The sequence below is a fragment of the Triturus cristatus genome, chromosome 2_2 (genome assembly GCF_964204655.1).
Source record: "Triturus cristatus chromosome 2_2, aTriCri1.1, whole genome shotgun sequence".
Classification (NCBI taxonomy): domain Eukaryota; kingdom Metazoa; phylum Chordata; class Amphibia; order Caudata; family Salamandridae; genus Triturus; species Triturus cristatus.
Genome location: NC_140582.1, coordinates 1,071,822,141 through 1,071,834,881, shown reverse-complemented (window position 1 = coordinate 1,071,834,881; position 12,741 = coordinate 1,071,822,141).

Below are 12,741 nucleotides of genomic sequence, written 5' to 3'. Positions count from 1 at the left end.
ACTAGGCACACCAGGCCAGGCTCAGGAGCTCTTCGAGGTGCCAGTCCATTCGTCTCTGCCTGGCTTCAATCCGCACCACCCTTGAAAAGATGCAGCATAGTAGGGTGCAGTTTGAGAGGGGGGAGCAGTGTGTGTTTGCTGGAGGGCAGCTGCCTGCACAATGTGGCGCCGATGTTGTGCATGGGAAGGTGGTGGTGCTGGCCCTGGGGCCTGGCTGGGGCCCCGGGCATTTGCCTCCTCCTCCTGGGCCACCAGCCACTGGTATTTGGCCAGTGTAACCTCCAGCTTCCACTGCCACAGATGGGCTGCTGCATACTGGGGAGATGGGCCCTGGTGACCAGGAGCAGCTACAAAAAAAACAAATTGTAAACAATGCCCTGTGGCAAAAATGTGTTAAAAATTATATAGTGGGTGACACAGTAGAAGCACATTAACTGTCCCCGAGAGCCATTCGATTTGCTGTGATTAGAGATACAGCCAACATTACTCGCTCTCATAAAACTGAAGGCAAATGGCAAATGCTATAACTGTGTGAAATGAATTAAGGCAGAACAAACATAAGCACCAGTTAAAAAAAAAACTGCTGTTGATTTTCTTTTGAAGGATTTCCTTGTAAAGTGCATAGATGGTTTAGGGCTTTACAAATTAGGCCCAGTTACTAATGAATGGACTAGTTTTAGCTACAATAATGATTCTAGTATTTATCAGACAACTTGAATTTTCTTTAAGCATCTTTAGTCTGACCTTTTAATTTGCTTATTTTTCTTGGTAAACCAGTCCGCTACAAACTGTCAAAAATGATCGGACCTTTAGCTCTGCGAGGTTTGGGAACCCTGTTGAATCTTGGATCAAGGTATTTTGGTTTTCTCTTGAATAGCTGGTCATTTAAGCTATCATCAGGGATTGCCAAAGAAGAATCCTTGTGTTGCTATCTGCATGTTAATGTTTGTTATCATCCCAGGCCTGTTTAACCTTTATCTCCCTATTAGAAATGGGGGTCTCTAGGTGGCAGAGGTAGGTACGTTTGTCCAAATAGAGACCCTTGCTTCTAGTCAGGGTAAGGGGGATACACTCCTAAAATAACCCCTGCTCACCCCCTTGGTAGCTTGGCATGAGCAGACAGGCTTATCTAGGAGACAGTGTGTAAAGCATTTGTGAACACATACAGTAATACAGTTATAACACTACAAATGGACACCACACCAGTTTAGGAAAATAAGTAAGCTTTATCAAAACCAAAACAAGACCAAACGACAAAAATCCACAATATAGTATTACAAAATAAGGCTTTCAAATGGTAAAAATAGTTCAGTTCAATGCAAGTTGTAAATGTGACACTTTTCTTCAAACGTACCTTAGATGCGTCACACAAAACAAGCAAAATGGCCGCAAGGAAGGTGATGTGTCAGTTCCTTACACTCAGGGAATGTGATGCGTCGATTCCTTGCTCCGGGGGAGGTGATGCGTCGGTTCCTTACTGCAGCGCAGGGGAGTTGATGAGTCTGTTCCTTACCGGAGAGGAGGTGATGCGTCGTTTTCTTACTACGTGGGGAGTTGATGCGTCTGTTTCTTACTGCGGCCCCCAATGATGTGACAGTTTTGCGCCTCAATGCGATGCGTGGATCCAGTACGATGCGTGGTTTCATGTAGGGGTGGGCGGAATTTGCGAAAGTGACTTACGCAAATTATCGTGAAAATGTTAAAAATCTCCGCAAACACGCGGAAATATCGCGAAGATGCAGAATTTTTTTTCCCGCCCGTTCGCGGTATTTTTTGCGTGGTCGCGGCTCGCCAACTTACCCATGTGGTTGCTCGCGGCCACGGCCATCTTGTTTTCACTCTTCTCGCGGTGCATGATCACGAGAAGAAAGACGTGATCGCACGACCAATGTCATTACTGCGGGCGCTAACTGTCGCGAGACAGCGCAAATGGCTACCAACAATCCAACATCTCGTGGAGAACGCGACCGGATCGGGAAAACTTGTCGGCGAACGCGGGGATTCAGGTAAGGCGATCGCATGCGCGCGAGAATGTATTATTTTACAGTGCGAGCAAGAAACAAATTATCGCTAAGCTGCGGAATGCGGAAATTTTGACATTTTCGCGTTCTCCGCGGAACGCGAAAATGTCAAATTATCGCAATTTCCGCGAGCGGAACGGAAATTTAGCCCAGGCCTAGTTTCATGCAGCCGCACAGTAGGCTTGCGCTGGGTTCGGTGTGCGGAGATCTCGGACTTCAGGGATGGTTGCACCCAATGCGTCGTGATGCGATTTCTCGGGCTGCGGCAGGAGCAGCAATGGGTTCTTGGCGATGCGTCGGAAAACAGGTGATTATGCAACACGCTTCTTTGATGTTGAGTCCATTTTCCAGCTTCTAGCAACAAACAGTTTCTAGAGGTCCTAAAAAGCAGCAGGCACCTCTATGCAGGTTGGAATTCCAAGCATGGAAATTCATGGGAGCTGGTGGTGAAGTCTTTGTGTCCCTGAGACTTCAGAACAGGAGGGTAGCTCAGTTTCAAGCCCTTGGAGATCTTTTCTTCAAGCAAGTGACACAGCAAACCGCAAAGTCCTTTTTCCCCTTTCCTTGGCAGCAGGCAGCCACTGCAGGCCAACTCCAGACAGCAAACAGCACAGGAGTAGTATCCGGCTCTTCTCCTTGGCACAGGTTCCTCTTGATTTTCCAGAAGTGATTTAAAAGTCTGGGCCCTGGGCCCTCTTTTTATACCCAAAAATCCTTTGTTCTCTGAAGGCAGAGAGTGTCTGTACCCAGCCAAAACCAGTTCTGTGGGGCACTTTGCAAGTGCACAACAACCTCCATTGTCAGTGTGAGCCCTGGCTCCAGACACACCACATGGGGGTGGAACCATCATTGTGGAAGGCAGGCACAGCCCTATTGAGGGGCAGGTGCTACTCCTCCCACCACTCCAAATGCAGAGCAGGTCTATTCAGCGCAGCCCTGGCTCATCAGGCTCTCTGGAGTTACTGCTCCTCCACAGCCCCTGACACTCCAAAGCCAGACATGTAATACACAAACCTAGCAGAGGCACACTGGATGGTTAGGCAAGAAAATACCTACATTCTAAAAGTGGTATTTTCAAACACAGAATGTTAAAAACACCCTCATTAAAAGATGCACTTTAACATTCTGAGTTCAGGCATACTAAACTTTAATTTTCCATCTTGTTCCGAGGATCAGTTATGTTTATAAGATGTTATAAACAAACTCGCCATTCTGTCCTATGGGAACAGATAGCCTTGCAATAGCGAAAACGAAATTGGCAGTATTTCACTATCAGGACTAGGCCTGGGTGGTAAATTCCGTTATGCTCGCGGAATTTGCGGAATTTGGGTAATTTCATGTTCCGCGGAGAACGCGGAATTGCCAAAAATTCTGCGATCCGCGGCTTTGCCGATTTTTTTGCTTGTTTGCGCTTTCAAAGTGCGTGTTCGCAAGATACTTCCCCCCGAGCACGCAAACAGCGTTTGCGAACAGGAAAAAAGCATTGCGAACAGACGTAACAAGCAATTCCACGTGTTGTGGAATTCTGCGTGCTCGAGGAGATTTTTTACCGCTTCGCAGAGCTTTGCGTAGCGTGACTATGCAAATTCCGCCCACCCCTAATCAGGAAATGCCACACACATCAGGGCATGTTCTACCTTTCACATACAATACATCCTGTCCACAGGGGTACGTTGGGCCAACATTAGGGGTGAATAGTAAAGGGAAGGTTTAGGTACTGGCAAGTGTTTGCACTTGCCAAGTCGACATGGCAGTCCCATACTGCGCACAGGCTCTGCAATGGCAGGCCAGAGTCACATTTTACAGGCTGCTTCTGTGGGTGGCACAATCAGTGCTGCAGCCCACTAGCAGCATTTGATTTACAGGCCCCAGGCACACAGAGTGCACTGCACTAGGGTCTGACAAGTAAATCAAATATGCCAATCATGGAATCACTATTCCATAACAACAATTTACAAGGAGAGCATATGCACTTTAGCACTAATCAGCAGTAGTAAAGTGCCCAGAGTCATAAAACCAACAAAAACAGGTCAGAAACAGGAGGCCAAAAAGCTAAAGGTTTGGGGATAAACTTGCTGAAAAAGCAGGGTCTAACACAACCCCCTTCCAGCCTAAACCCAGGGTAGACTAATCAAAACTTTGATGAGCTTCCCTGGTTGAGGCGATAGAACCTAGACCTGGCCCACAACAGGGGGCACGTTCTGGTTCTATGCCATTCTGAACTGAATTGGATCCCTCTGTCGATACTCTCAAGGCCCACTAAGCTAACCCATAGGGAACCTTTCTCCTCACCTGTGGACACCATCTGTGCAGCACCTAACCTCAGCTTGCTCACAGGTGTGTCCCAACAGGCAGACAGTACCCACATGGCCATCACAGTGGTGTTGCCCAGTCCACCCCCGGGGTGTGACTCCTGCCCCCCCCAGCAGGGGCCACTCTGTCCACCAGGACAGCAAGCCACAGTGGCCACTGACAGTAGTCCAATCCAAAACAGCTTTATTCGACAAAAGTCATAAAAGCAATACAAAACAAGTGCAGGTACACAGTACATAAAAGGTCAAAAATAAAACAAAAAACAAAACACATTAAAATCGAATACCTTATAAAATATATACAAGCTTAAAATACATACAATCTATACAATTTCACAGTAGATCGTGGGGGGAAGCATCTAGGGCAGCTAGCACTTTACTGGCAGATACTCTGGTTTCTTATAATCCATGCCCACCCCAGAAATTTAGCAACAGCCACAACAATGGCCGGGTCAGTACTAGTACGAAGAATTCTCCCTGCTTCACCACTCAGTTTAGTACCCAGTAATTTGCAGATGGGTCTCAACCAAACACGCCTCGGGGTCAAATAGGCAGGGCATACAAAAAACATGTGGGCAATTGTTTCTTCGTGGGATTTACACAAAAAACATAAATTATTAGTATTAGTGTCCCACCGAGCGGTGAATGATTTTAAAGGCAGCGATCCCACCCGCATCTGAAAATATAGTTTCCTGTCTAGCACTTTTGTGACAAGATCCCAGAAAGGTTCTAACCTTGGAGCGGGTTTTATACTCAAAAAGTCATCAGAAAGAGAGAAGGATTTACTGCCAGAGAGTACCTTAACGTTAACTAGCTCCCAATATTTCTCCTTCAACAGTGCTTTAGATGGAAAAGGGACACCCGAGGGGTTCTCCCATAAATCACTCATTCCCAGAGCCACAAGAGATCTTCTAAGTTCTTTAAACCAGCCAATATTACAGGAACCAACCAAAGACATTACGTCGAGGAAGCCCTCAGCATACTGGGCTAAAGCCGGGGTTGTCCACAATCTACGCCAATAGAGAATGGGTCGTAGTCTAGCTACATCGGCAATGCGTTTCATACCCAGGTCATGTTTTAAGGGAACTATAGGTGTGCTCTGTGGGAGAGAAGTAATACTACGCAGAAACTTGTTTTCCGAGATGGTTAAGGAAGACAAATTCTCGTATCCCCACAGTTCAGCACCATAGAGAGCTGCACTTACAGCTTTAGCACTGTAGACCTGGAGCACGGGTCTAATCGGTTTCGTTAATGATTTTTTAAACTCACCAGATATTGCTCCTACAAGCTGCCTATGTTTTAGAGTAGACAATTCCTTCTGCTGTTTCCACATAAAATTGTTTTGAATATTGACCCCTAAATAGTTAAAAGCCTGTACTTGCTCTAAGGGATTGTTAAACAATACAAATTTATTTTTAAACAATCTGTGTGGCCTAAATGCCATAAGCTTAGTTTTTTTTATATTAACTTCGAGGCCACGTTCCACACAGAAATTCTCAAAAATATCCAATGAACGCTGGAGACCGCAAGGTGTCTTGGCAATTAAAAGCGTATCATCCGCGAACATTAAAATTGGGATTTTTGTGTCGCCGAGAGTAAGGGCATCGGTGTTCGTTTTAGGAGGCGTTCAGCTATATCATTGATGTATAATGAAAATAAGGTTGGGGCCATTGCACAACCTTGTCTAACCCCCCTTTGCACCGGAAAGTCCTCTGTCGTCATGCCCTGGCCTCCCCAACTAATTCTAGCAGAATTATCATCATGAAGCCTCTGGATCAGGGACAACAGGCCACAATGAAGCCCCCGATCTTTCAGCGTCAACCAGAGTTTAGAACGGGGGACTAGATCAAAGGCAGCCCTTAGGTCCACGAACACAGCATACAATTTCCCCTTGCCCAGAACCACAGTCTTCCAATAGAGGAGGACAAAACGGAATACCTGATCAACGGTACTAATATGCTGTCGAAATCCCACCTGAAATGGAGACAAGATGTTATTTGATGCTATCCAGGAGTGAACGCGATTTAAAATCAGCCTGCCTATAATCTTCTGGATAGCATCAATCAGGCTAATGGGCCTATAGTTCTCTGGGAGCGACCGGTCTCCCTTTTTGTAGACCGGTATTATTTCCGCCGCTTTCCATGAACCAGGAATTGGTGCACCCTGTGCCAGCGCATTAGCAATCAATTGGATATATCTCCCCCATCATATAGAAAAACATCCGCTGGTACCCCGTCCGGGCCAGGGGCCTTTCCAGACGCCACACCAGCAAGCGCCAGTCTTCCAGATTAAACACCGGAGACAACCCAGGACTTTCAGGGGGATCAGTGAGGGAAGCATACTGGGGTTTAAAATACTCAACCCACCTCCCCTGGGAAACATTGTTTTGGGGACACTCTGGCTGCCCACCAGATCCCCACTTTACTATACTCCAAAATAGTTTGCTATTGTTCTGAACGCTTGCTTCGAGGAGGCCCTGCCACTTCTTTTCATCCCATTGTTGTTTCGCCCTGGCGATGCAACTTTTGTAGTTATCTCTACTGTGTCGCACCGCGCCTACATCGCCTTCCTTCAAGGCTTTCCCAAGTAATAGCCTTGACTGCCTACATTCCCCATTATACCAACTTGCTTGGCGGTGAACAGCTCTTGAGCCAGATTTCAATTTTTTAAAGAAATAGGAATTCAGACTGGCAAAAAGACTGTTATGAACTATTGTTACATCCCCCATTTCCCCATTGGAGGAAAGAATTTGGTTGATTGCATGTATGGAACCATCAACCTCTGCCAAAATATTTAGCAGGGCAGTGGGATTCTCCATTAGACAGGACCACCTCAGCCGTCGCATGTCATTAGAAGGCACAACCTCGATTATACTCAGCACCCTTCCCTCTAGTGGACCACAATCTGCCTTCCACCATCTGTGAAATAAACAAAGGGGGTTGTGATCACTCTCGGGAAGGGCCATTATCTTCATGTCAACAAGAGAGTGCCATAGTTTCACGTCAGCAAGAATGCAATCAATTCGGGTCTTGCTCAGACCATTATTAAATGTGTAGGCACCCTCACAATCACTGGGCATCCTACCATTCAGGGCCCTCAAGCCCTTTTCCATGCAAAGAGAATTAATCTGGATGGCTACTTCTGGCCACCTTTTTATAGGAGGCAGCTCCAGAGGGGGAATACCCCAGTGTAACTCTTCACTATCCTGGGTATCACAGCCGATTACTACAAGCGGTTCAAACGTTACATTGAAGTCACCTGCAACAATGATGAAGGTATCAGCTGAGTAAACATCGAACAAACTCATAAGTTCATCTAAGACAGGAGATTTTGCACCTCTACAACCCCTTACATACACATTGTATATATCAATTGTGCCCAATGATCCAATCTCTAACCTCAACAATTGAATGTCTCTATTCCCAGTATGAAGGGACTTACTATTCAAACATAATTCATTTCTCAGCCAAATAATTAGGCCCCCAGATGGTCGCCCGTGGGTCCCTTTAGTGGCCGGGATATGAAAGTTTAGATAGCCCACGCAAAAACGTGGTTCTAAAAGCCAGGTCTCCTGGAATAAACAAATATAATTTTTGTTAATGAATGCAACCCAATCCATAATGGATAGTTTAGCATTTAAACCAGCAATATTCCACGAGCATAGAGAACCTCCAACCAAAGGGGGACAATTAGTGTCAGGGATAGTAACTTGGGATACAGGGGATAAACTATAATTAAGTGAGGCAGACCCGGAACTTGGCACTGGGGCAATGATGGAATAATAGCTATTAGGATCTTTGACCGCTTGGTAGACAGGAGTTAAGCGGGGGTCAATACAAGAACCTGCCACCGTAGGCACTTGGTACTCAATGTCCATCACCCTCTCATTGTGGTCCCAGGAACCAACACCCCCCAAACTATAGAGTCAATCAATACTTTCCAGAGTTGAACCATCCTCCTTTCTGTCACTCAGTTTTTCGCACTTCATCCCCCCTAGATCATACGGGATATATTTTCTTTGTTGAATAGAAGAGCCCTCCGGGGGACTAGACCTATACTCCAAGGAAAGAAGATTTTCTACAAGGGCATTACTTTTTAGAGTTAATTCAACACAATCAACAGGAACCCCAGGTGAAGTAAGTCTAGTGGCTCTAATAATATCATCTCTAATTACAGAACGACATCCCCTAACATGTCTTAGCCAGTGAATCGCCTTATTCGTCAACGACTCGGGATACTCTTTGTCACAATTATTTGGCAATTTAGGGACATTAGTCATAAAGATTTTGTTGAAACAATTAGTGGCATTACCCATAAAATGGTCATTGTAAGCGCCCCAGCCCTCCATAGCATCTTGGACATGGGTTATGGAATCCCTTCCCACACCCACCCTCCTCATACATTTCATTCTATCCTGCACAGTTCTCCCAAGGTTAACAATTGGACGATCCAAAATATGACTATTGCCAGCCTTTACCACGTCACTACAGGTAACATTACCTTTGGCACTAAGTTTAGGGAGCCCAGAGGGATTAACCTGACTGTCTAATAGATTTACTGGGATAAAGGAGGAGGTCACCTTAGGGTTACCAAAAGGAGGGCAAGGGTCAACAGAGCACTACCCTACTTTAATAGACAAAGTCTCTACCACTGCCTTCAGTGAAACAATTTCCTCCCTCAGCAAGTGAACCACTTTTATATGATCTTGTAAGGTGTTATCATGGGACTCAGCAGGGCTACCTAGAGAAGCAATGGGAGAAGGCATCAAAGTTCCAGGCAATCCCACGCTACTATCACCCGACTGGTTCATCAAGGGGGAAAATCTGTTAGAACACAGTACAGCGGGTACAGTATCCCCAATGACTATTTCGGAATTCAATGGCAAGACATCCCCTCTAACCGAGACGTCAGGCACAGCCGCTCTGCTAGCCCCCTTACAAGCTCTAATTATACGTTTAGTGCAGAACATGTCCGGGACAGTGGGGGGTGAGATAGAATTGACACACCCCGACTCAACAGGGGGCACAACAGCAACCTCTCCATCTCCAATCGACAGCTGATCAGCCCCCAAAATAGCCTCACACTCCCCAACCAATAAGCCAATACGTGCCAACGCCCCCTCCGGATCGGGCTGCTTGGCTGCTCGTCGAGTCTTCCTATGCTTACGCAGTTTGGGCAAGATGCTGGTTTCCCCAGCTCCCCCCAAACTCTCAATAAGCTTTCTTTTACCCATTTTTTGGGGGGTACAAAAATGCCCTAGCGAAACAGACGTGCCCGTGCAAAATAAAAGGCTTAACACACAAGTCACTAATGCCACCCTATAAAGGCACCCACTACCCAGCCACAGCTATAGAACAATCAAGGGGGGTGCCACAGCCCAGCCTCCTCCAGCCCCTGATGGCCACAGACGGCCCGCCCTTTGACCGGGCTTCGACCGGCGCGCCCGCGCGCGTCCCGCGTAGCGGCGAAGCAGATTGTTTATATACCGCTGGTTGAAGGCAACAACTGGCAGCAGGTGAGGCAGCCCCTCAGACCTCTGGGGCTTGTAGTCCGGCAACCTTGGGCTTCTCCCAGCAGCGACGCGTTTCCTGCGAAGTGGGAAGCGGTAGGTGTTTTTGAAGGCGCTGGGTGGAGGCAACAACTGGCAGCAGGTGAGGCAGCCCCTCAGACCTCTGGGGCTTGTAGTCCGGCAACCTTGGGCTTCTCCCAGCAGCGACGCGTTTCCCGCGAAGCGGGAAGCGCTAGGTGTTTTTGAAGGCGCTGGGTGGAGGCAACAACTGGCAGCATGTGAGGCAGCCCATCAGACTTCTGGGGCTTGTAGTCCGGCAACCTTGGGCTTCTCCCAGCAGCGACGCGTTTCCCGCGAAGCGGGAAGCGCTAGGTGTTTTTGAAGGCGCTGGGTAGAGGCAACAACTGACAGCAGGTGAGGCAGCCCCTCAGACCTCTGGGGCTTGTAGTCCAGCAACCTTGGGCTTCTCCCAGCAGCGACGCGTTTCCCGTGAAGCGGGAAGCGCTAGGTGTTTTTGAAGGCGCTGGGTGGAGGCAACAACTGGCAGCAGGTGAGGCAGCCACTCAGACCTCTGGGGCTTGTAGTCCGGCAACCTTGGGCTTCTCCCAGCAGCGACGCGTTTCCCACGAAGCGGGAAGCGCTAGGTGTTTTTGAAGGCGCTGGGTGGAGGCAACAACTGGCAGCAGGTGAGGCAGCCGCTCAGACCTCTGGGGCTTGTAGTCCGGCAACCTTGGGCTTCTCCCAGCAGCGACGCGTTTTCCGCGAAGCGGGAAGCGCTAGGTGTTTTTGAAGGCGCTGGGTGGAGGCAACAACTGACAGCAGGTTAGGCAGCCCCTCAGACCTCTGGGGCTTGTAGTCCAGCAACCTTGGGCTTCTCCCAGCAGCGACGCGTTTCCCGCGAAGTGGGAAGCGCTAGGTGTTTTTGAAGGCGCTGGGTGGAGGCAACAACTGGCAGCAAGTGAGGCAGCCCCTCAGACCTCTGGGGCTTGTAGTCCGGCAACCTTGGGCTTCTCCCAGCAGCGACGCGTTTCCCACGAAGTGGGAAGCGCTAGGTGTTTTTGAAGGCGCTGGGTGGAGGCAACAACTGTCAGCAGGTGAGGCAGCCACTCAGACCTCTGGGGCTTGTAGTCCGGCAACCTTGGGCTTCTCCCAGCAGCGACGCGTTTCCCGCGAAGCGGGAAGCGCTAGGTGTTTTTGAAGGCGCTGGGTGGAGGCAACAACTGGCAGCAGGTGAGGCAGCCACTCAGACCTCTGGGGCTTGTAGTCCGGCAACCTCGGGCTTCTCCCAGCAGCGACGCGTTTCCCACAGTAGTCAGTGATGAGACCCAGGCCTTATGCCTCTCAGGGCTCCCAAACCTCTGTGTGGTTAGAGAGTGGGGGGCAGTAGCCCCAAGTGTCTGGCACCCTTTGTCCACTCTCCCTCCTGTCAGGTCAGGTATGACATCCTGAAACTGACCCACCAGCTCCGTGCCTGAACCCTGCGGCTGGACAGGAGACTGGGTTGGGTTTTCCCACACCTGATCCTCCTCCTCGGGGCTCTGCACCCTCCCACCTGGAGCAGTACTCATTACAGAATTGTCAGGGCACCTGTGGCAGGTGTCCTGCACAATTCGCCCACCAGTTCAGGGGTTCTATCCTGCAACTGGGATCCCAGCCGAGGGTCTGTACACTTAGACTGGGCAGAGGTCAGGGCTGAGGCTGCCCTCTCCCCGCCCCATTACTGGGGCCCGCACCCTCCCATCTGGAGCAGTGCCCCCAGAAGACAAAACAGTAGTGGCACTGTTAGCAGTTGCCCCCACTTCCAGATCAGGAGGAACACCCTGAACCTGGCCCTCCAACCCAGTGTCTGTACCTTTAGGCTGGACCTGTGCCTGGCAACCCAGGACTTCTGGGGTAGTGCACTAACACCCCCCAAGGGAAACACACTCCTCTGGAGTTGTGTCAGAGTCTGCCTGATGCAGGTCTGTAGACTACTGTCCACCTGACAGAGCATGAAGACCCCCAGGCCAGAAGTGGCCTCACCAGTGTCAGTCCTGGGGTGTTCTGACCTCAGAGCGGTCAACCTATGACCCACTGGTCCTTCCACTGGGGACTGCATACCCCTCTTACTCCTCTCTCTGGACTTAGGCACCCTCCCCACTGGAGTGGTGCTGCCAGACACCAGAGCTGGTGGAATGCTGGATACAGCAATCTCCCCCAGCTCAACTGACAATTTTGGATCCCCCTCAGGGGATGGCCTTCCGGTAAAGACTAGGACCCTCTCCTGGTGTTCACTCATGGAACCAACCAGGCCTTGGTACTGGGTTTTGGGCACCTATGAACACCGTCCACTCCCACTCCTTCTCCTCTGAGACATGACATGGGACCCTACAACCTTCCCACTATTCTGGGACCTATCTGGGCTACCACCACCCTCCCCTACCTCAACTGGTTGGAGAAAACCTGAGCCACCTCCTTTAGGACCATCCCCAGATGCCTCTCCGGACCCTCTGGAATCTACCAAAAGGTCTGCCTTCAGGGTGAGCTCCCTGGGGTCAGAGAACTCACACTTCAAAAGGTGTTGGCATAGCTCTGGAAAACAGGTACTTAAAATATGCTCTCCAACAATTGGATCACACAACCCCACACAGGTGTTAACAAAGCTATCCTTTGCCTTACCATCTAGTGCCTCGCACACGTACCCCACACAACTCTCCTGAGATTGGCAAGACAGTGTCTGACTGTCTCTGTCACTCAACCCACACTCTTCTGGACAGTCTCCACACTCACACACCAGGACTTCTACCTCTGTGCCAGTTCCCCAATCCACCTCAGGGACACTGCACACCACTAGAGCTACCTCATATCCTTGAACCCCCCCTGGTGTATGCTAACTCCCTCCTACAAGTCAGGTGCCACA